Source organism: Carassius carassius, chromosome 31 (assembly GCF_963082965.1).
Source record: "Carassius carassius chromosome 31, fCarCar2.1, whole genome shotgun sequence".
Taxonomy (NCBI): domain Eukaryota; kingdom Metazoa; phylum Chordata; class Actinopteri; order Cypriniformes; family Cyprinidae; genus Carassius; species Carassius carassius.
The window spans coordinates 11,543,536-11,549,535 of record NC_081785.1 but is presented as its reverse complement, the minus strand read 5'-3'; positions in this window follow the sequence as shown (position 1 = coordinate 11,549,535).

Here is a 6,000-nt window from a genome sequence, read left to right as displayed (position 1 = left end):
AGAGAAAGCGATCATGTTTATTTAAATGTGTGTTATTTATGGGTTTCCCCTGTTCACCTGTAAATAATTTATATGTAAGCAAATTGTTCAGCGATTCTTAAGAGAAGTATAACATTACTCCTCTCCGCGGACGCGATGAGTCAACAAAAGGTAAGAGCCGTATAATGGGTTTATCACGAGGAGGCACTTATGAGAGGTTCGTTAGCAGCCTCTCTACAGGTTCTCTCCGTGATAGCCTACGGCTAAAGTAAAAAAAAAAAAAAAAAAAATATATATATATATATATATATATATATATATATATATATATATAATAAGAAAGTATCCGCGCTCTGGAGTGAATTTCTTAGGTCGCCGTTTCGCTTCTGTGGTCGCCGAGGCCCCGCACGAGGTGTTGGTTAGGGGCGATATGTGCGGCTTGACTATGAATACAGTGATGCACTGGAGTTTCCACTTGCTCGCTCTCCCCCACTCGAGCGCGTTAATCAGCAGATTTGCTCTTTCAAACTATGTTTGTCCAACTGCGGCCTCGAACTCTGAATAGGCTCTGGCCGGCATACGCGGTTCTCTCCCTCCGAGCGGACAGGAGAAACGCGCCTCTCCTTCCTCAGTGAGCTATTTATGTGGCTACCCGCATGGTGGATTACGTGTGGGAAGCCTCTCGTCCTCAACCCCCACGCTCTAACATTGACTGTCTCGCAGCGAAGGCACCTCGAGCGTCATTGAACTGAGCTATCGTTTGAGCGCCCCCTCAGACACTCTGCACAATCCAGCCTTCAGAGTTTGAGGGACGGGGCCAGAGGCTGGCAAAGATGGCCAGTGTATTACGGCTCACACAGCTGCCGCGTTCTCGCTAGCGGCGTGGCCCGATGTTCATCTTGTTGGATTAAATCCTGCCGTGGATACGCTTCAGGATTATACACAACGAAATACAGCGAGTTTGACGCACGCGCTTTTCTTCATGTTTGCCAGGGACTGTGCCCTCCACTGAGAGTGCTGTTGGACTGCTAATGCACATCTACCCTCTCACTGCAGTCCCCACGCTCTAACATTGACTGTCTCGCAGCAAAGGCACCTCGAACGTCATTGAACTGAGCTATCATTTGAGCACCCCCTCAGACACTCTGCACAATCCATCCTTCAGAGTTTGAGGGACGGCGCAAGAGGCTGGCAAAGATGGCCAGTGTATTACGGCTCACACAGCTGCCGCTCTCTCACTAGCGGCGTGGCCCGATGTTTATCTTGTTGGATTAAATCCTGCCGTGGATACGCTTCAGGATTATACACAACGCATTCGTTTTCCTTCATGTTTGCCAGGGACTGTGCCCTCCACCAGAGAGTGCTGTTGGATTGCTAATGCACATCCAACCCTCTCACTGCAGTCCCCACACTCTAACATTGACTACCTCGCAGCAAACAGCGCTTCGAGCAGCATTGGATTGAGCTGTAACTCCAAATGTTCCCTCAGACGCCCTGTGCAATCCAGCTTTTAGAATTCAAGGGGCGATTCAAGGGTCCTGCACAGACGACCCATTTATGACGGCTCGCACAGCCGCCGCTTTTTCGCTAGCGGCAGAGCCCGATGTTCAATCTGTTGGCCTAATTCCTGCCGTGGACACGTTTCAGGATTATACACAACGAGACGCAACGGCTCTTACGCATACACTTCCCCTGTGCACGAACGGCACGAGCTTTTCATGCCCGGGCATTTTAACGTGTATGACAGCGTTGCAGGAAGCGGAAATTTTGAGACCGCTAGTATGGATTTTGGGCCGTGTGGGAACGCTTGCCCGACATTTCTCAATGGGTGTTACGCACAATTTGTCACGGATACACCATTCAGTTTCAATAAGGCCCGCCTCCTTTCCGCAGAATTCTTTCCACGGTGGCGAAACCGATGGAAATAGCGGTGCGGAGACAGGAGATGTCAACTCTGCTGAGCAAAGGGGCTATAGAGGAAGTACACCCCTCTCAGATGGAGGCAGGGTTTTTACAGCCGTTATTTTGTGGTACAAAAAAAAAAAAAAAAAAAAGACGGCGGATTACGACCCATTCTGGATTTACACCGTCTGAATCTTGCACTCAGGCCGAGCAAATTCAAGATGTTGATGGTAAAGTCTATTTTGTCTCAGATTCAACCAAACGATTGGTTTGTCACGATCGATCTGAAGGATGCATATTTTCATATTCTGATCATCAAGAGATTCAGGAAGTTCCTCAGATTCGCTTTAGAGGGCAAAGCATATCAGTACTTTCTCAAAGTGCATGGATGGAGCTCTGGCCCCATTGCGGCTCCAGGGCGTTCGTGTTTGAACTATTTAGGCGATTGGCTGGTGTTAGCGCAATCGCAGACTCAAGCACACTCTCATTGGGATCTTGTGCTGAATCATTTAACAGCCTGGGCTTACGCATGAAATTCAAGAGAAGTGTTTTAATCCCCTCTCAATGGATAACCTTCTGGGATTAGAGTTGGACTCTCGCGCGATGACAGCGAAGCTTTCTCTCCCGCGCGCTCAGTCGATTGCATCATGCGTGCGGTGCTTCAAAGCGGGTCGCACAATGACAGCAAGATTGTGCCTCAGACTTAGGTCTTATGGCAACGGCATTCCCTGTAATTCGTCCGGGATTACTTCACATGCGCCCTTTTCAGTGGTGGATGAAAAGACGGAATGTTTCACCCCGTTGTCTTCCGCATCGGACGATTCCAGTGACACGGCGGTGTGTGATGTCGTTAAAACTATGAATGTCAACCGAATTCTCCTGACCTGGGTTCGGCTGGGATTTGTGCTTTCCGAGAGACTGTCACGACGGATGCGTCTTTGACCGGTTGGGGAGCTGTTTGTCAAAGCCGCCCAGCCCACAGAGTGTGGACAGCGGCGCAACGCAGTTGGCACATAAACAGGTTGGAATTACTGGCGGTTTTTTCTGGCTCTCCAGTATTTCTCGAATCTGCTGATCGGCCGTCATGTACTGCTCAGATCGGACAACACAGCGGTTGTGTCATATCTGAATCATCAGAGAGGATTACGCTCTCGCCCCCTGTGCAGGCTGGCGAGACATGTTCTTTTTGGTTTCAGAACAAATTTCTATCGATCCGAGCTGTTCATGTCCCCGGACATTGAACTTCGGAGCGGATTTGCTATCCAGGCAGACTCTGGAGCAAGCGGAATGGAGATTGCACCCCCAAACGGTGAATCTCCTATGGCAGATTTTCGGAGAAGCGAAAGTGGATTTATTCGCGTCGAACACGACTACGCATTGCCCGCTTGGTTCTCCCTATGCCCTCCAGCACCCCTGGGCTTGGATGCATTAGCCCACAACTGGCCCAGGACCAGTTTGTATGCGTTTTTCCCCAATCCGTCTGATTTCGGCGGTATTATGCAGAATACGGCTGGACAGGGTGGAACAGCTGCTGCTGGTGGCTCTGCGGTGGCACACACAGCCGTGGTTTGCGGATCTGATCAATCTGTTAGCGGGCTCTCCATGGGAGATTCCCCTCAGACAGGATTTATTATCACAAGCACAGGGACTGATTTGGCACCCGAGGCCAGATCTATGGAATCTGTGGGCGTGGCCTCTGAGCGGAGTGAGTTAATATATCCCGGTCTTTCTGCTGAAACTACCGAGACTATACTGAATTCTAGAGCAGCTTCTACGAGACGATTATATGCTTTATATTTATCCATTGTGTTGCATGGTTTATCAGGGCATCCGTTTGAGCCCTTGGAAACTGTACCGGATAAAATCCTGACTTTGAAGACACTTCTTCTTATGGCTTTATCCTCTCTCAAGAGAGTTGGGGATTTACAGGCTCTTTCTGTCTCACCCTCGTGCATGGAGTTTGCACCGGGCTCTGTGAAAGTGTTGTTGTGACCAAGGCCTAATTATGTCCCTAAGGTCGCATCTAATCCCTTTCGCTTTCAGCAGGTGGTCCTGGAGGATTTATCCCCTGCTGTGGCGGAGTCTGGAGATCTAAGTCTTTGCCCTGTGAGAGCTTAAAGACTTATGTGGATCGTACTGCCCCATGGTTGAGTCTGACCAGCTGTTTGTCTGTTTTGGACAAAGGAATAAAGGCCATGCGGTTACAAAACAGTCCCATTGGCTGGTGGAGGCAATATCTTTATCCTATGAGGCGCGCGGGCTCGCTTCGCCCTTAGGAGTTAAAGCTCATTCCACGAGAGCAGTGGCTTCTTCTCAAGCTTTTCTCAGTGGATCTTCTATGGACGATATCTGTGCTGCGGCAGGATGGTCCTCACCGAGCACTTTTATCAAGGCTTACAGTCTGGACGTGAGGATGGCTACTGGCTCCCGGGTTCTCTCCGCTTGAGTAGATGCTTCCTTCCCGGCTTCAGACATTCGTAACACCGAAGGTGTTCCCATACGTGGTGACTTCACCGCAGCATCTCGTTCCCTATTCAGGGAACCATGGTTACATACGTAACCGAGATGTTATACACTGCATTAAGAAACGTACTGAGCCATTGTTCATTAAAGTCAAAACAACGGTTTTCCAGTGTAACGAGAAATTAATGTATTTTTGATAAATTTTTAAGCTAATTTGTAGTAAAATTCAATTTAATTTAATTTTAATTTAAAATGCCCGTCAAAAGTTATTAAAACCCGTTTAAAAGTTCAAAAGTTATTTAACCCGTTACACTCACAGGTTAAAATCACTGATTGCTCATGACGTCATGAAAGTGAAGCCGCCGCGCCACCATATTGGTAATCCCTAGTGTGCGTAAACGCTCCATTGAATTAATAGGAATTTGTATGATTTTAATGAGAAAACATCACCTAACAAGTAAGCGTTTATAAATATGAAGTATCTCTTTACATTATTACAATGCAAACACCCTAGGCATGTAAATGGTTATTTTTTAAATGTCGGGAATTTCCCCAACTTATTAAGAAAACTACGTTCATTAGTGAGTATCATGAACGTGATAAACATCAGACGGACAAGACCTCAACATATAAAACAAACTACAAAGTGTTCATTCTGAAATCTGAATTTATTCAGAGAAATAGCTGACTATATACAGTGCTGATTTAAAGACATAAAGCTTTATTTCCCAGATAGTAAGTTAAGCTTTTCATTTCATTATAGAGCAATATTAACAACATTGTATTATTCATTGTAATAAATTAAAATCCATTTCTGATACTAATACGCACATGTTTAATAATTCCTGTATAATTATGTTCATAAATAAATAAGGTATATATTTTGTGTTGGATCAGTTACCTTTGTCATCAGTGCACGGCAGACACACCCACCTAAACGATTTAAATATAATATCGCTTATCCTGCCCCAAAAGACCAACACTGCAGATAACATCTGAAGTAAAGATTAATTTATTACACGTAACATAAAAACGAGTCCCATTTGTCAGGATGGGGTGCGGGGATGAACTCAAGCGCAGACAGGATGCACAACACACAGGGTTTATTTATAAACAAAAGGGGAAAACAAAGCCCACGAGGGGGAAAACAGCAACTAGGGTAAAGACAAAACTGAATTAACAAGACTAGGAACTAACACTTAACAAAATACTCTTCACACTAGAACACAAACTACAGAGAAACTCTCACAGGACTCACAATGTATCTTCTGAGGGTAGCAATGAGTGACAAAGTTGCATCAACAGTAGCAATGAACCGCACAAGACAGTGAACACAAGGGAATATAAATAGGGAGACTAATAATGACACAACAGGTGGCAAAGGTAAATCAATAATGACAAAACTAGGGTAACAAGGGGGGTGGGGCAAGGAAACGAGACAACACAAGCACATGGTCATGTGCTTGTACACAAAACACGGGCCTGTCATGATCCTGCCTCAAGACCAGAGGAAAATCAGGACATGAAGGCAGAATCATGACACCGTTTGATTGATTTGCTTCAAATCGAGTTATTTTAGGACAGCGGTTTGAATGTAACTCAATGGTGCTCTCTGCTGGTAGTAGGGGTGTAACGATTCACTCGTTTTCTCGATGC